Below are 19,325 nucleotides of genomic sequence, written 5' to 3'. Positions count from 1 at the left end.
GGTTTGGCCATGTGACAGACCAGTCCTTACCTTGGGGAAAGGCCGTGAGCACTCTGCTTGGGGAGGCAAATGCCTATAACAGAGGCTTTTGCTCAGCCGTCAGCAGCAGTCCGAGTGTATGCCAGGACATGATGCCCAATCCTAGAGTAGTAGTGTGAACATTTACTGTGATTAACCGGACTGTTGGGGACCAGAGAGTGCAGAGCATTCTGTATGAACCAAGGCTGGGGAAAGACAGTAGGTTGGGATATGGGGGAGGAAGTACTGTGTGGAGGCCAAGAACAGGACTTGATAAAGTACCCTCAAGTTTATATACATAAAATTAAAGAAAACCAAAAACCTAAGACCCATTTGAGAACTAAGCTGATTACTCTCCCCTCTGCATTCTACATAGCCACAGGCAGCTACAATATACCTATGGCTATTCAAATGAACAAAAATTATGCTCACATAATTAAACACTAAGTGTTGGCTAACTAACCCAGCCCAGGCAAGTGTGGATCCATGTTCAATGTCACCTTCCTTGCCCCACAGTTTGGAAAGCACGATGCTGAAGGCTTTCAAAGGACTGGGTGCTATGAAGCCTGGCGCAGCCTGGGAAGTCAGAAGCCTTATTGCCCTGTGATCTGCACCCTGGCCGTTATTAGGAACAGGGCAGGGTTTTGGGATTTATGTATGGTCTTTGCTGTTCGATTACTTGTTTAATTTGGGGTCTTTTGTGTTTAATTTCACAATGACTTAGGCCTTAAATAGAACCACCCTTTAAAGATGGGGAGATGAACTGAGAAGTTCAGAGCTCCCCTAAGGCAGAATTTGAAATTCAGTGATAGATTGGGATAAGGGTGATAGGTGGATTTAAAAGTGTGCCACAATGGGTCACGCATGACTTTAATCCTGACGCCTGGGAGGCAGAGGCAGGTGGAGATCTGAACTTGAGGCCCACCTGGTCTGGTCTACATAGTGAGGATTATGGGGTTATGGAGGGGAGGAGAGGTGCCGGAGAGGGGGTGAGGTCACCTTTCTTCCTGATAGTTCTACACTACCAACACTTCCTATGTCTTCACTAGAGTCTATTCCTCAGTTTTGTCACGATTGTCTCTTATCCATGTTGACCCTCCATTCCATGACCTTGCTCATCTCTTTGAGCACCAGACTTAAATCCTTCTGTGTCACTGGAAGCTCAGTCTTCAGTCAAAGCCTCATGCACGGGTTCAGAGGGGAAAATATAATCTAACTGGAGACGAAAACCTTTGTTTTTACAAAATTACGGGGCATATTAAGCCATTTATTATCCCACTTAATAAGCATTAGATTCCAAATGATCCAATTCAAGAAAATAGAAACCATACCCATTTCCCTTCTGATCAGGAGACATCAAATGTCACCTTTGTGCTTTGATCTGTTTCTTGACAGATCATCAAGAAACCATCATGTGCTCTCTAGAGGAATAGCTAGGGGGACATCAGCACCAGGAGATACATTGGAAGATACTTTTTTTTTTAAATGGCTACTGAGTGTTCTCAGTCATGACCCCCTACAAAGCATATTTTTTTTCCTCTTTTTCTCCATTTTTCTTCATCTATGCCTATTCTCTAACATCACTAAGATACCATATTATTGTAGAATTCTCCAGATGAGCTGCCGTTATCATGAATGAGGGCTCTGAGTTCTAAGTGTTCAGTAAATAAACATTGAGTCTCAAGAGAGTACTGATATCCTCAAAGACATGAATACCATGTGGGGTGACTGGAACATTAAAGAAACAATGCAGCATAAAGGAGCCAATGAGGCCAGAAGAAATCTCTGTTGGGGCGCAAGTCCAAAATGCAGTAGTTATAACATGCCAGGGGATCTTTTTCTTTGCTAATTTCAACATTTAAATCTCTGCTGGGTTATTTTTGACTCGGGTTTTATGTCAACCAAAAGCCAGAGATAGCTTTAAAATTCCTGTGTTGGGTGGGCTTATGTGGACAAGGCCCCAGTGTTTGTCTCCAAAGCCTCCTAAACAAACAAAAAACATTGCAGAGAGCAAGAAACTAAAGGACTGTACAAGGAGGGATAAAGGCCAAAGAACAGAACAGAACAAGACACTGGTGGCCTGTAGCCAGCTGCCTTTGCTTAAGCCATGCCCATTTCCTTCCTGAGGTTGTGGGTGCACATTCTGTGCATTTCTACCACTTTCTCGTTATTGTGACCAGATGCCTGACAGGACACTTCACAAAGGAAGGATTTATTCTGCCTCATGGTTTGAGGATATGTTGTCCATCCTGATAGGGAAGGCATGGTGATGAAAGGTTACCTTATGGTGGCAGTCAAGAAGCAGATATGAGACCAGTCCATGCTGTAAAAGCTCAGCGCCTACCAGTTCCGTCATCTACCCAGTGAGTCCCCTACCCCCATCTAAAGGTCCTATAACCTCTACAAACAGCAGTACCAGCTGGGGAATAAGTGTTCAACACATGAACCTGTAGGAGACATTTCACTTTGAAGCTACATGTCCCTTCCAGAAACATTCAGGGACCATTGATCCTCTACTCCATCTTTCTGTGCTTGTTAACCATGGATGATTTTGGGGGATGGGGGTTCCAAAAACCTTGCTACTACCACCAACCTGTCATTTGAGGACAAGATGGAAGGTGTGGAGTTGAATTATAGGTCCAAAGCTGAGCACCTCTGGGTCCCATAGCTGCCATGTCTGGCACCAGCTCTGTAGTTCTCCTGGAAAGTAAAGGCCAGCTCAACTATGTGTGGTACCTGCCACCTTCATCCTTTTATGGCAGAAAGATTGTAGAGTGAACCACTTGATCTATTCCAGGAACATTTCCCTACATCTACTTTATCACGTTATCTTTCCACCATCAAAATGATTTTAATGCATTTCAAAGCAAACTACAGATAATGGTACACTTCTTGTGGTACCTTAAATACGAAGGAAAACAAATCAGTAAGAGACATTTGTAAAGCCAGCATCCTGGGAGGCTCATGCAGGAGGATCAGGATTTTAAGGCCAGTCTGAGCTACATCGTGAGATCCTGGACCAAAACCACAGAGGCTGAGAATCAAGACGAGCTGTAGGTGTTTCCCTGGCATGCCCAGTGCCCTGTGCTTGACCCCCTAGCACCACAAAAATAACTCAATAACTTGCTGATTTTGGAAATATCCCTGACTTAAAGGTGCCTTTAAAAGAATAACTCAAATATGAAATCATTTTTCTATTTTATTTATAGTGCTAGGAATTGAGGCCAAGACTTAGCACATACCAAGCATGTATTTTATTCAAATTTTATATATAAAACTCCCCTCATTTTATATCGAAAATTCAGTCATGGTGATAAAGAGCGTGTCACTGACTTGGTTAACTTTGAATCTTGTTAAATTATATGTTGTGTGTCAGGGAGGGAGAGATCATTAGGCCTTTAAGACACCCTCCCTTCCTGCACACATTAGCGTTCCTTGCACAATTACCAATGGAGTATTCTCAATTTGGACTTGATCCACACCCTAAATTTAGCAAGCTGAAATTATCTTTTAAGCACCACTTTGAGCAACCTTTTGAAAAGGATGCCGACAAGAGGAAAAATATCTGTGTTTCCTCATGCTTAAAATGCAATCCCTAACTTGATCATTCAGTCAAGGAGCAGAGTCTTATTATATGCTGATGATGCAGCAAAGCCAGAGACCCAGAAAATCCATCCCTGGCTCATAAGAGTCAAAACTTACACATTCAGATTGAGACACATGAGAAATGGGGCTGACCCACCAGACAATGGATTATACGCTTTGCAAGTTGGGAAGCTGTGCGCACAGAGTTGAATAATGGCCGTCCATGGGCCAGGGAGTTTTACTGATTATTTAAAGTGATTTTCCGTGAAGTCTTTTGACAGCTAAAGCATCATTTTTAAAACACAGTGCTGGAGAGTAAAAGCCAGGACCGAGGCCATGCTGGGCAAACACCGTACCACTGACCTACATCCTAGCCCTAAAGCATTCTTTTTTTTTTTTTTTTAAAGATTTATTTATTTATTTATTTTATATATAGCATTCTGACTGCATATGTGACTGCAGACCAGAAGAGGGCACCAGATCTCATTACAGATGGTTGTGAGCCACCATGTGGTTGCTGGGAATTGAACTCATGACCTCTGGATGAGCAGACAGTGCTCTTAACCGCTGAGCCATCTCTCCAGCCCCTAAAGCATTCTTTAAAGTGAGATTCAAAGACTGCTTGGATTGGGTTAGAGAGATGGCTCGGTGGTTAAGATCACTGATTGCTCTTCAAGACGTTCTGAGTGCAATTCCCAGCAACCACATGGTGGCTTATAACTATTGATAATGGAATCTGATGCCCTCTTCTTTTCAGAAGAAAGCTACCGTGTCCACCATGAAGAGAGCACAGACGGTTCCATATTAGTTTGCTCAGCTATCACTTTGGAAGGAGAGGGGCTTCCCTTCCTGTGGCGAACCCTTCTCACAGCTGCCCTCTCTCCACCTCTTCCCAGCAAGGTTGAGCCTTTGAATTTAAGAACTAAACACCATCATGACTCCTGGTGTACTCCATGGGCCTGTCATCTTGGATGAACCTTTCCCACAGAAGGCCCTCTGCTGGCCGCCTGTAGGCAGGTGATGACTTCACTCCAGCCATAAGTAGCTCAGCCCTCCCTCCCTGTCACCTAGGGCAAGGGGTTGTCAAGAAGCAAAAACAACCTAGGTTACATGGGCTCTTCTTGATTTCCTGGGATCTCAAAGCAGAAACGAACTTTGTTTGCTTGTAAGAGACAGAATCTCACTGTATTTGGTCCACACGAACCTTGAATTGGCAGCCCTTCTGCCTCACTGGCAAACACAAGACAGCTGGTTCTCCGTATTTTATTTATTTTTGTTCCAACTGTATTGAAGTTCATAGAGTTGTATAGTCCCTGGGTCTGGCTTATTTCCATGTGTTTTTTTTTATTTGTAACATTTTATTTTTAATAGTAAAGCTTAAAATAAAAAGTATTTCATTTATGGGTGTGTGTGTGTGTGTGTGTGTGTGTGTGTGTGTGTGTGTGTGTGTGTTTATGCTAGGAACTGAACTTGGGACCTTCTAGAAGAACAGCAAGTTCTCTTAACCGCTGAGCCATCTCTCCAACCCGAGAGTTCCCAATATTTTATAAACAAAGAGTCCACTGCCAAGAATCAGTGATGCCATGTGGATGTGTTTGAGGGAAATACAGATACTCCTCTCTCCTCGTTATGAGATGCAGTGGAGTAAACAAAACTCAAACTGGAATCCAAAGAATGAGTCTAAAGCCAGCCTTCCCTTGAACTAAGTGGGAGCTCCCAGTCTAGCTCCTCGTTTTTGTTTTTTTTTTTTTTTCTTAAAAAAAAAATATTTTCAAGAATGGATGTGTGAAACGGTGTCTTACGGGACCAAGTCCAGTCTTGAACTCGCCTCAGATCCAGCGTGGACCTTAAATGTGTGTCCTCATGCTCAGCTAGTCCCTCCATCTTTCCAAGTTCAATTTTCCCTTGTGGGGAGTCAGGGATGCCCAAGTGAGTGTGTAAGAAGAGAATGACGTCCAGAGTGGCCCTGTACAGTTGACGTGGGCAAGGCCCACCTGATCCCAGCTCTTCTAGACATGTGTCTGTCTGTCCTTTATTTCCTCTTCACCCCAGTCAGGTCAAGTCCTAAGCTCTGCTGGACACATCTTTCCTTAGTTATAAAAATGGTGGTAATAGGAGACGTCCCAGAATCGGGTTGAGCATGGGCAGGCATGCACATGAGAGTCTCAAAGCCCTACCGGTTAGGAGCTAATTTTGCTAACAATGGACTGGGTGGTAGCACCATGGGTAAAGTACTTGTCACACACACATGTGTGAAGACAAGAATTTCAATCCTCAACACCCATGTAAATGCCAGTGTGTGTGTGTTTGTGTGTGTGTGAGTGGTGTCTCACCATACTGTGTAATCCCAATACTTAGGAGATAAGTTAGAAAACTAGCAAAATTCATGAGATCCGCCTCCACATGCATGCACTCAAGTGCACACACAGCCACAAACACACATTCACCCACACATGGGGGGGGGGGAAGAAAGCACAAAGCATAGGTGGGTGTATAAGCCCAGCAGTCAGGAGGTGGAGACAGGAGGATGGCTGCACATTTGAGGCTAACCTGGTCTGCGTAATGAGTTCCAGGCCAGCCAGGACCGTGCAGCGAGGCCCAGTCTGAAAAGACAAAGCAGTCACACGAACAACGAGACAGCTATCTGAATGAACGCAGCCGTTGTTTGCCTCGCTGACCCTAGCTGTGTCAGGATTTTCCCGACTTCAGTGGAAAAGCTGGCATCCACTGAATATGCCGTTTGTAGAGAAGTTTGACGTGGGTAAGCTTACTCTGTCAAATTTTTCAAATGCATTCACCAGCTAGCACCTATTAACTATGAGCCGTCTAGATACAAATATTGTCCTAGTGACCAAGACCTTCATGATGCCTAGCCCCCAAAGTCTTGGGTCCTGAGAGACATAGGTATTAAGCAAAAGTGCACATCCATATGTACAACCATGGTCAGCTATGCAGTGACTCTCCACTAAACTGGGCTTGGGATGGGACAATGCCGTTCTGAGCAGGAAACGTTTCAGCCAAGAATGGAAGAAGGGAAGGAGATAGAGACCAGGCAGCAAAGCAGCTCTAAGAATTTGGAGGCCAAGCAGGGCTTAGAGTGGAGGAGAACAAACTCCAGGTATCTGCACCATAATAGGCAAGGAGAAGAAAGGTACAAGACGAGACCTGAGGGTTCAAGGAAAGACCCAAGGGTTCTGAGCAGTCATACTGATGAGTTTCAGGTGTGGCAATGAGACTCTAAGAGAAAGATGGTACTGTCTGAATTTTTAGCTGAAGTGAAATTGTGAGCACGAGTGGGAAAAATATATTTGAAGGCTCTTGAAATGGTTCAGGTACATGGGTTTGACATGAGAGAAGGACGGCAGCAAACGGGAAAGGGGACTGAGCTGTACCTTAATGGCAGAAGAGTCATTCGGTATGATGAGGTCCTGGACTCAGTCTATAGCACTGGAAGAAGAAAAGGAGGAGAAGGAGGAGCAGGAGTGGTGGGAAGGACGATAAGGAGGGGGAGGAGAAGGAAGATGAGGAGGAGAAGGAAGATAAGGAGGGGAAGGAGGAAGGGAAGGAGGAGGAGGAAGGAAAAGAAGATAGGGTGGTGAAAAGGAGGGAGAAGAGGAGAGATTTTAAGGTATATTATTTTAGAGGTAAAAATGAATAGAATTTCCTGATAGGCTGCATGTGGGGATGGAAGGAATTAAACTCAGGTTGGTTTCTGATAAATAGAGGGAGTGTTTGGCAGGCATGAGAAGCTTGGTGGAGAAGAGATTTCAGTTCAGAGATAACTGAGTTCATTTCTGAGGTGTACAGAAGGAGATGCCAGTAGGACTTGGTTGCAAAATGGATGAAGACTGGCAATATGGATGGGCTAGAAGACTGCAGTAGTCACCGAGCTCTGAAAACGTAGACGCATGGAGTCACTTCAGAGGGAAGTCTGGGCAGTGAGGGGAGAGAGCAAGGCCAAGTGGCAACTAACTGTCCCGTCAGTACCAGGCAGGAGCAGAGGGCTGTAAGAGCAGCCGTGATGAAGGAGAGGAGATTGTCCTCACAAGCACAGGGGACAGTTTAAGGAGCAAGGTCAGAGGTCAAATGTTGTTTGGTGACTAGCTGATGAAAGATGCTGGCAATCACCAGACTCTGGATTCAGTCTTCAGTAGTTTGGGGAAAATTGTCATAGCTCTGTGGTAGAACGCTTGCCTAGTGTGTGTGAGGAAGCCCTAAATTCAATCCGGAGTGACTATATTCTTTGGGGTTCACCAGAGAAACACAGTTGTGAAGCACAGAGCAAGTCATAGAGGCTTCAAGGGGGACCCTAAGCTTCTACAGGGTCCCCAACTCCAACACATGTATCAAAATGGAGTCAGTGATGCTAAAGTTGTACCTCACCCAGACAGAACAGAACTGTGTATTGATCTTTTGAAACATCGGGATTGGAGAAATCAGGAAAAAAAAAATTCCCAGCAGGTAAATTGAAACAGACAAGATAATAAAGGTCTTGCCACCTTAATCCTTAAGTAAGCATGGTTTACTAATGTAACCTGATGTCAACTAGAACCAGTCAGTTCAATTTCTGTTGTTCTTACCATACCTTACACGAGTAACTTTGAAAAGACCAGTTGCAGGTGGTCCATGCCCGCAGTTCCAGTACTTAGGAGGTAGAGACAGGAGGATCAAGAGTTCAAGGTCGTCTTCAACACCACAGTAAGTTCAAAGTCATCTAAGATACGTGACACCTTGTCTCAAGAGAAGTCTCATGATAAAGATTCATAAGCCTGGAAACATAATTTTAATTTAGTAGTACAATTAGCAAGGTCCTGGTAGTTTCTAGCACATCACACACAAACATACACATAAACACATATCACAAATGCATACACATACACACACATATACACACATAAATGCATGCACACATACATACACATATACACACAAAAATGCATGCACACATGCACATACACACATACACATATACACAGACACATAACATACACACATACATACACAAGCACATACATGCATGCACACACACACACACACAGTGAAAATGTCAATATGGATTCATACATATTTTTTACTTTCTAAAAAGAGTGTATTTTCTAGGTGTGTCCACAAGTATGGCTACTGAGGCCGAAGAAAGAAATCAACTGAGGGTCTCATAGAAACGGCATTTCAATATTCAGCTGTAGCTTTGAAATAACATTCCTCTCAGAAAGTGCTAGGGCTTGTTTTAAGAAATAGCTGATGTGGGGCGGGAGAGATGGCTCAGTGGTTAAGAACACCGACTGCTCCTCCAGAGGTCCTGAGTTCAAATCCCAGCAACCATATGGTGGATCACAACCATCTGTAATGAAATCTGATGCCCTCTTCTGGTGTATCTGAAGACAGCTACAGTGTACTTATATATAATAAATAAATAAATCTAAAAAAAAAAAAAAAAGAAATAGTTGATGTAATTCTAGCCATTGCTGGAAATCCAGGAAGCATTCCAAGATACGTGACAGGGACATAGTAGCCAAAATGAAAAGATTCCCACTGGCAATCGTCTGGGCAATCTGAGTGTAACTTTTGGGAAAAACTCATGACAGCTACAGAGTTCCTTAAGACCAGATGAGACTGACAGGAAGAGCGGTGAGCAAATGCTGGGTGTTGATTGAAGGCCACTGGGGCACTACGCACATTACTGTAAACATTGGTAAATACAAGGGAAAGAATCGAGCATTTTTTCTGCCTTCCCCGTGCAAATTGTATTCAGGGTGATCAACTAACTAGCTGCAGATGCAACGTCCTACTTAAAGAGCAGTTCGTTCCCAGGAGAAGAACACCAAAGAACATAAAATTAGAAAATTGCCATTTCATAATCTTAATAAAATAATGAAATTAAGCAATGACCATGGATGGTTCTGTTAAAGTCACGTGCTAAAAAAATGGGATAAGTTATAACAAATTGACCTTTCATAAGCTACACCCTAACCCAGAAAAAGGGGACGTAGAGGAATGAATTAAATGATACGAAATGATAGAGATGGATAGAGGACTTATCTTAGTGGGCGCATGTCTGAGGCCTGGCATTGATCCCCAAAGCTTACACTAGTAATAAGGACAAGCAGTGTTGGGGGTCCAGCCTCGAAACAGGATTGGAGTTCTCAGCCGGAAGCAGGGATATCTAGAAGGCGCATAATAAACGCACACAGACTACTTTTCGGGTACAAACTGACAGGCAATTTTTCAAGATTTAAAGTTTCTCTCTCCTTTCTCTCACTCGCTTGCCTGAAGCTTGAGGCCGCACCCACTCTGCATTCTCCTGCACACTCTGCTTTTCTCCTGTGCGCTCTTCTTTCCTTGAACTCCCACACTCTTTCTTTTTCCCCACTCCAAACTCCCACACTCATACACACCTCTATTCAATTCCCTTTCACTCTCACACACATCTCACACACACCACATGCACTCTCCTTTCACTCACACACACTTCTCCACACACCTCCTCTTCTTCACTCACTCTTCACATGCTCCTCTCTCTCTCTCTTTCTCTCTCTCTCTCTCTCTCTCTCTCTCTCTCACACACACACACACACACACACACACACACACCCCTCACGCACACCTCACTCTCTACTTGCTCTTCACATGCTCGCACATGCTCACACATGCCCTCCACATTCACCTTACACATGCTCACACATGCTCACACTTGTTCCCTAGGTTTCTTTCTTGCCCCGGTCTTTTATTGATACTTCAAAAGCAGGTAGAAAAAAAAAAGACATTATATAACCATTGCCAAATCAAATTAAAAAAAAAAATAACCACATCCCACAAAGAATTAAGAGTTACAACTGCTTCCCAAAGTTTCAGGCTTCCCCTATTCCCAGGCCTGTGGCCAAAATAATAATAATTGCAAACTTATCACTATTTAAACTTTAACTTTTGACTTATTATACTTCAGAGCTCAAAGCTCTGAGGTCAGCTACTTGCATTTTCCCGTGAAGCTCTATGATAAATGACATGGGCAAAGCTGCCAGGCAGTGGCCAGAAAGAATCAAGTTAACCCTTAACTCAGTAGTTCCTCTGACTTTCTGCATCTGCACATTGCACACAATGACTATCCTAAGAGTCCAAGTGTTATTTTACTAGTATAAGATTTTATGTTTTCTAGACTTGCTTATTCAGGAACCACTCTCAAATGTTGTGCAAAACTTATTTCATAACTTCAATATATTTCTTTCTTTCTTGGGGTCCCAATGTTCGTGCTAATTCATTTTCTAATAATTTCTTCCAATTTTCTTTGCAAGTCAAACACTAATCTGGAACTACTGTTGTGCAGTTATTACATTGTTTCCAAGATGAGAACACACAGCATGCACCTGGGCCCTTAGGGCTGTGCTGTGCTGTGCCCCTATGCCTCAATTTCCAATTTTAGGTTTAAGAATCATAACATCAAGGAACATCTAGTTTCACAGAATCCACCAGAGCAGAAGGAGAAAGAAATAAGGAAGTCAGTTATAATAGAATAATTACGCCCACCAAGGCCAACTGAAAAGCAGTCATGCACAAATGAAATCTATACAGGTGTTGTCCAGGGCTAAGCTTTGAAGAAATGGGAACAACTGCTTTTCACAAAGAGCTGCCACAGACTATGGAGATGTCTCCATCCCGGCCTACTGCTGGCAGTCCCTGTCATGATACTCTGTCCCCAGCAAAGCGGTCTGCTAAATGTAGCTCTTGGACACAATATAGGACAAATGGCTATTTTCCTTTTGCCTGCTAACCTTGAGCTCTACCAGTAACGTATACCTCTCAAAATGGCATCAAACAGTTATTATTATGGCTGTGGGCATGGCTAAGTGGAAAATCACTTGCCTAGCATGGAGATAGGGCTAGAAAAATAAGACGAAACAATTCATTGCAAATTTTTAAGTATTTGTGAGACATAACCCGCTGCCAACTTTCTCTAATTAAAGAGAACCCTAGTCATAGGGAATGAGTGGTGGAAAACCAGCCTTGTGCTCCGTGGGAAAGTTTGTGGTTCTTTTTTTTTTTTTCAAGACATTTTTGTGGAGCAGAGAAACAACATAGTTGCTGGGAGGAATGTAGCACCAGGGAGATCATGTCCATGATGAAACTGAGCATTTGGGTACAATAAAGGGAATGTCTGGTAATCAGGATGCAAAGAGAGGACAACCCCAGTAGGCTACTCAGTCGAAGCAGATGGCAGGAGCTGCCCCTCTTGGAAGGACAAGCTTTTGGCTAGACTACGTCTTACTCTAAAAAAAAAAAAAAATTTGATGCAGAAAATAAAAAATGGTGCCTGGGGCCAAGAGGAATCCAAGAGGTCCTGGAGCCTTGGGGTTGAGAGGTTCATGGGAGATGAAATGAGGCTTCCATGGAAATGAAGAAAGCCGAGTTAGCTCGCTCGACTTCAATATGGAGGCCCCTGGGTTAGCTTGATAGCCACTTCTTGTTAGCAGCACTCTTTCCCAGGTTTTGTTTCGCTGATTCTAATGTGCTTCTTCTACACACTTCCCAAACATGAAATATAGGGGATTAGTGATAAAGGGCTTTCGAGTACAGCAGAACAGTCAGTCTGGTTCTGTATCGCCCAAGGATCTAGGGGTCCAGGCACGCACAGCCACCAAAGAAAAGCCAGGGATTGTGACTCGGAGGGGTGTTGTTGTTGTTGTTGTGTTTGGGGTGTGTGTGTGTGTGTGTGTGTGTTTTGTTTTATTTTGATTTTTATTCACCAATGAAGATTTAAGCTGTGGGTGTATGCAAAATGAAAACTTATTAAGGGGAATCCCAGAAAAAAAAATAGGAAGCATTGAGGAAAAATGAGAAATTAAGGGAAAATCAGGGAAACTCCAAACAGAGGCTAGAGTTTCCAAAAAGGAAGAAGACATACCTTGCCTAGAACCTTTATAGAGTCACAGCAGACACTGAGGTAATTGCTATAAGGATTGATTAGCTCTGGCTATCCTGGGTGGAGACAATGGTAGGCTCATACAGTCTCCGCATGACATCCTGGCCCATCTAGGGAGATAATCATACAGTGTTCATGCACTGTCCACTAAGGTAGGGGTGGGGGAAGTCTCCTTCTGTCCATCGTTGACTCCGATCTTGTTATTGACCTTGGCTCTTTACTATCGCTTGGCGGGTATTATTGCCCCATGCTGCTTATTATTTTAAGTTCTCTTCGTTCCTTATAGTGACCAGAAAGTGATGATGGTTATTCTTAGTTAACCCTCTATTTACAGGATGCTCTGCGGTGTGTTTCTGGAAACACGGGGAGGGAGATTTTGAAAGCTGTCTTTACTTACTTTGTTACAATCAACTGCATTAGCAGGCAGGAGATGATCTGGGTATGGTGGGTCGAGTGTCTTTAATCCCAGCACTGGGAGGCAGAAGTTGATGAATCTCTGTGAGTTCGACGCCTGCCTGGTCATTAAAGCCGAGTTCCAGTGCAGCCAATGCTGTTACACAGAGAAAACCTGTCTCAAAAGCAAACTATGATAATGTACCTTGTACACCTTCCTCAATAGCGTCAAATGGTCCTGTGGGCCAACCATCAGTAGCCCAGAGCTCTGTCCATCTTACCTGCTTATCATATCATTTTGGGCTATAAGCCCTCTTACCTACATCCTCCTTGGGGCTCCAGACCCTGCCACTTTAACCCTTAGCTTTCCTTTTGAACTCAGACCTTTGTCCTGCAATATCTCACCTATTTCAATGCACTGTAGAGACAGATAGAGGGCCACACGAATACAAGTATGGGTCCAATTTGCTGTTTTTGCTATGTACCCCCACATACACTATATACAGAACATATCCCCCTGCCCACTAGCACGTTCTTCAAAATGATTGAGCCCAAAGCCATCTTCACAATTAATGTCTGTGATGGTTTGAATGAAACTGGCCCCCATAGTCTCAGGGGGTGCCGTTATTGGGAGGCGTGCCTTGTTGGAGGAAGTGTGTCACTGTGGGTGGGCTTTGAGGTTTCAAATACTCAAGCTGATTCCGATGTCACTCTCTCTGTCTCCCTGCTGCCCTTCTAAGAACTGTCAGCAATCTCTCCAGCACCATGCCTGCCTCTGTACTACCTACCATGCTTCCCGACAGGATGACGATGGACTAAACCTCTGGACCGTAAGCCAGTCATAAACATTTTCTTTTTTAACAGTTGCTGTGGTCACGGTGTCTCTTCAGAGCAATAGAAACCCTAATTGAGAACATTAAAGGGTTTACCGTCCCGTATGCAAAATGATACCTGGGTTGTTTTGTCCTCTTACCAGACCAGGTTTTTTTCACCAGCGACACCACATAGCAGTCCCGAAACTAAGCTGGCCCGTGGAGCCTCAAAACTCAAGCACCCCTCCCTGGTGATAAGATTTAGGGGTACTTACAAGAGAGATGGGATGATCTGAAGAGTGGGAACAGGCTGTGGTTGAGAATTTCTTCCAGAAAGGGTCCTCTGCTTTTCCAGAGGTCCTGAGTTCAATTCCCAGCAACGACATGGTGCCTTCTGTAATGGGATCTGACGCCCTCTTCTGGCATGCATCACAGATGCACACAGAACACTCACACATACATAAATAAAAATTCTCTCACAAAGAGGGTTTGTAGTCCAAAGATTAAGGGAACAGAGGAACGAGAGTGGGATCTAATATGTACAGTTGACATAGAAGTGGGGTCCTTTTGTCCTGAATTGGCCCAAACTTGCAGTTTTCACTATGGGTCTAGTGCCAGTTCTGATTAATTAAAAAAAAAAAAAAAAAAAGCTTCAGCCTGACAGCAAGCTTAAGCATCCTGCTTGCCTGCCTGAGAAACACATTACAAGGCGAAGGAAGGAGTGAAGGTAACGGCTTACAGATGCTTACACTGTATTCTCTTCACAGGATGCATGCTGGGAACTGGGTGGGATGAACTCTCTCAGGTTGAAGGGTCTACACAAGTCAAGGGTCCCTGTTGTCAGCCTATGTGAATTTCCTCTGATTTCCTAACAAAAGCCATTGCCCCCATCCTAACCCCCATGTCAGGCGATGTGCACAGCAAAGCTAATGGATTATCCTTTTCACAAACAGTACAAGACCGGGGGCCTAAACTTGGGGATAGGGATGGGTAACTCAGAGCAAGTGAAGCTGCAGGATTCATTCTGCGGTCAGTACGGTGTTCTGAAATCTGTTACAAACCAAGTTTGGACCGGGGAGGCCTTAAAAGCAGGAACGATTTCATTCTTCGGTCCCTGCGGTTGTTCTCAGTGAAACAAAGAAACTAGATTGTTCTTTTCGACTTTCTTTCACCTTTGCTTTTCGTTATGAAGATTTTCTCTGATCTTTTATGAGTTCAGCATTTGTTTTAGATATTTATTTATTTATTTATTTATTTATTTATTTATTTATTTATTTATTTTGGAGACGCGTTTGACGAAAGAACGCAGTCTGGAGTGAGCTTGGCCTTGAACTTCAGACCGTGGTTCGCCAGCCTCTCAGTGGTTGAGATGACAAATGGGTTCCACCACTGCCCAGCCTTGTTGTGTTTGTTCTTGGAAGGAGGTGAAGCCTTGCTGAATGCTTAGGTGGCACTTTCTTGCGAGTGACTGTAGCCTTGGTGCCTGTCAAAGGAAATACCTAACATTTAATCCCTCTATACAAGACGGCACTCCTACGTATTTCAGATAAATACCTAAGTTCACCATACACATGACTTGTGAGATGTGAGGCCGCCTCGTTTGTCTCCATCTTCTTCCCAGGCCTCCTTCCCTTACATCAACACTACCCACTCTGCCCCTCCAGGTCCACCTGTGCTCACAGTCTGGGCTGGACCTTTGCCCTTTGCCCTTTGCATGAATCTGCCCAATTGTTTAACCACTGTCTTACACATGAGGCCCCATATTACCTTGTGCGTCGTCCAAGCACCATTTAGCAAGGTTACTCGATTTAGCGACATATTCCCGGAATAAAAAATGGCGGGAGAATGTTCCCCCGAAGAGCTTGTTCTTGGGTTATTGCTGTATGAACTGCAAGCTACTTATTTACCTCTGTGCTCATACTGTTACCATAACTACTTGATTCTCTTTCCCCCATTGCATGGGTCCCAGCATGTTCCACACCTACGAAGATGTCTCAACTGCCCTTACCACTTTTTTTTTTTTAAGATTTATTTATTATGTATACAGTATTCTGCCTGCATATGTGGCTGTGTGCCAGGAGAGGGCACCAGATCCCATTACAGATGGTTGTGAGCCACCATGTGGTTGCTGGGATTCGAACTCAGGACCTCTGGAAGAGCAGTCAGTGCTCTTAACCGCTGAGCCATCTCTCCAGCCCCCCCTTACCACTTTTTAAACTAAAATTTAATATACGAACCATCGTATTCCATTTTAGGGTGTACAGCTCACTAAATTTTTTTTTTTTTTTTTTTTTTTTGCAAGATAGGGCAATGACTATTCTAGCCGCATCCAGGACATTTTCAGCATCCTAAAAGATAAACTCCTCAACTGTTAGCCGCCGCCCTCCATTTCCCCCTCCCATCTCCTAGCAACCACTGGTCCACGTTGTGACTTGATTGGTGTTTCGTATCAGTGGAAGCCCATAGCCTGAGCCTGTGTCATGGGCTTATTTACTTTGTCTTGAAAGTTCATCCATTTTGTCGTACGCCTCAGAAGCTCACTTGTGGCTGAGGGTATAGCTCGGTATGTGCTCGGCATGGGTAAGGTCAGCACGGGTTTGATTCCCAGCACCAAGCACTCTCACCAAACAGCACAGAAGGAGCCAAGATCTTTCACTGATGATGGCTAAGTAAATCCCCACCGTGTGTTTATTTCTATCTCATTTCCCTCACTGTGCTAGCTGTTGTCAGCATACCAAGTTATCTGGGGTAGTTAACGTGAAGACAAGAGGTTTGTTTCACAGCCTCGTAGGTTCTAGAGCATTGGGCCTGTGGCCCATCCCCCAGGGATTCTACCTCGGAGCAGTCACTCACGTCATAGGCTTGTTGGGATGTGAACTCTAACCCCAAAGGCCCACGTGCGACTCTACTTGTGACACCACAACAAGAAGCTTTAGAACAAGGCCTAAAGTAGGTAAAGAAAAAGAGAAACTTTACATCAACAGAGGGCTGCCTTCAAAGGAGACATTATAAATCAGGTCCTAAGTCATATCCCTCTGCCTCCCGCCATGTGTGTGTGAGTGTGTGTGTGTGATTCTGTCTGTCTCTGACTCTTGTTCTTCCCAGATGCAGCATTTTCTGCCTCCCCCCCCCCCCCCATCGTGATCTACTGTGTCACCACTCGCCCAAAGGCAAGGAACACCTGAGACTATGAGCCAAAATAACCTTTCCCTCTTTTTAAGGATAGTCTCAAGTATTTGTCTCGGCAATACATGACCGCTAGGCAAAACCAGCGTAGCTCACAGTTTTGACTATCTCCCGGGAGGACCACTCCAGGACCAAACCTTTGATGTGGTCCTCAGTGTAATGTTTGACTTGCAAGCTACAGTGTTTATCTATTTTTGTTGAACTGATCCCACTGCCTAAGAAGATTGTGGCTGTGCCCACTCATGTTGAAGTTTTTATATCAGCACAAGAATTTAACTCTCTTGGCTGTCCATCTACAAAGAGAATGGTTGAATCCTGTTCAGCTCTGTGTTGACCCTGTTTAATTCTCAGAGAAACTGTCAAACTGTCCTGCACCAGCAGCCACAACGCCTCCTGCAACACCATATGGGCATTTCGTATTGTTTCCCCAAATCCTTGCCAAAAATTTTCAGCGCTTTTTCTTTCTGGCCAGTCTAGTGAATTCGACTTCCTAATTCATCCACTTATTCAGTCTTTATTTATTTTGAGTCTCATGTGACCCAGACGAGCCTTGCACTTCTGATCCTGCTGCCTCGACCTCACCACTGCTAGGAGTTCAGGCCTACACCCCGCCCCCAATCTCATGTGCTGCCGGGGGTTCATCGCCTTCTGCATGCTAGGCAAACACACTCCCACCTGAGACGTATTACTATTTATCCCAGGCTGGCATGGATCTTCCTGCCTTAGCCTCCCTCAAGTTGGTATTACATTCATGTGCCATCACACCTGATTTACTTTCTCTCAAAAATAATTATGTAAGGGTTTCACGGGATCGCAAAGTCAAAACTATAAAAGTACATGTAGGGAGGTCTTGCTTCCATCCCTTCATCCTGTTATTCCCTGACATGTAATATTTTTATTCATTTGTTATCTACCCTCCATTTCTACTTTGTTAACACACAAAGACATGCATCTATCTTGCTGTCTATTCTCCCTTCTTTCTTACAAGAAAGAGAGCATCTTTCTACCCCACCTCCCCTCCGCTCTTTCCACCTATGTATGTATCTCAGAGTTCCACGGTGTTACACAGAGATTGCTCTTTTTCTCCTCACTGCAGTTTCATTGTGCAGACGCAGCTCTACGGAGCTGCATTGTGTGGATGGGCCATGGTCAATTCAGCCTGTCCTCTGTGTGTGGACATGGGCATTCAGGACGCATTTGTTGCCTTGACTAAATTGTGCCAGGCACTAGAAGTGAAGGCATGGCTGGCTCTGGCTTTGGGAAACTCAGCAAGAGATCTCAACAATACAGAGCATTCCTCAAGTCTAGAGGGCGTCTGGAGCCACTGGACACAAAAGGCACATGTTCCAGAGAAGAAACGTCCCACACAGTACGGACACAATAACCTCTTATTGACTGGACTCAAGCTGCTTTTGTAAGGGAAGGTTTCCCCGTGGAAGTGCTTAACAGTGATTGATCAGAGTGCCACCCATTGGTCAGAGTGGGGAAAGCCAAAAGAAAGAGGTCCTGAGTTAGAATTCTAATCACCAAATTTCCTTGGAATGAGGAAATGTAAATTAACTCGAGTATTTTTGCATAACAATGGAAGCTAACACTATGAACTGTATGCTGATCAGATACTGTTCTCAGCGTTTATGTACATTAAAAATGGTCCTAAGAGATGGGGACTATTATTATCTACATTTTTTCCCCCAGTACAGTAAGACATTGAGATCTGAGCTATTGCCATTTGCAAGAGGTCACACAGGGAAAAGAAGAAGTCTTACAGGCATCACTGGTAGAGTAGTTGGAAATAGTGTAACACTGAGTACATGCCACAGAGCTGAAGGATGGCTCAGTTAAGAGCATACCATAGCTAAGAAACTTCAGAAATTCAAGTTCAGAGAATTAGAGACCCTTTTGCTGCTTCCGCGGGGACCAGGAGAGCACTGGGTACACGGATGTGCACGTGGACAAAGCATTCATACACAATGGAGTAATAACTTAAAATCACCTTCCTTAGAAATGCATGCGCCAAAGCCATCTGTAAGAACTAAAACCCTGTCATTCTTAAGCATGGTTACAGGGAGGTAGAAGCCTTGGTCTCACCTAAGCGACCCTATCACCAGTAACCAGACACGGAAGTTAAAAGCGGAACGGAGAGCTAATCTAAATATGAAACATAACTTGTGGATCCTTCTAAGTTCACGTCAGACGGGTAATGTGCCCATGTCGTAACAAGGTTTAATGGGCGGCACATGTCACGCACGCGGCATGAACACCCAATCATCACGCTTTATGAACCGAAAGGATCAGTAACTGTGTCTGCCTTGAGAAATATCAAGTAAGCCCTACCAGTTTAAGAAGAGGGTCACTAACATGATACAGGTCTATCTAGGCTCTGCACACGAAATCTACTACACTCTAAACATTACTGA

The 19,325-nt window shown here is 44.1% G+C and overlaps 1 protein-coding gene and 1 non-coding gene across 1 annotated transcript; both read right to left on the bottom strand.

Moving 5' to 3' along the window:
- Erich1 (glutamate-rich 1) overlaps positions 1-19,325 on the bottom strand; it is a gene marked incomplete at its 5' end in the record, with an annotated part of 52,793,804 nt that overhangs the window by 14,560,451 nt on the left and 38,214,028 nt on the right.
- On the bottom strand, positions 19,096-19,200 carry Snord13 (small nucleolar RNA, C/D box 13). The gene has a single exon (XR_015640572.1). It is a non-coding gene; the product is annotated as a small nucleolar RNA U13 (small nucleolar RNA).

This window comes from Rattus norvegicus, chromosome 16 (genome assembly GCF_021556685.1).
Source record: "Rattus norvegicus strain SHRSP/BbbUtx chromosome 16, alternate assembly SHRSP_T2T, whole genome shotgun sequence".
NCBI classification, from domain to species: Eukaryota; Metazoa; Chordata; class Mammalia; order Rodentia; family Muridae; genus Rattus; species Rattus norvegicus.
This window is presented reverse-complemented; position numbering and strand designations above follow the sequence as displayed.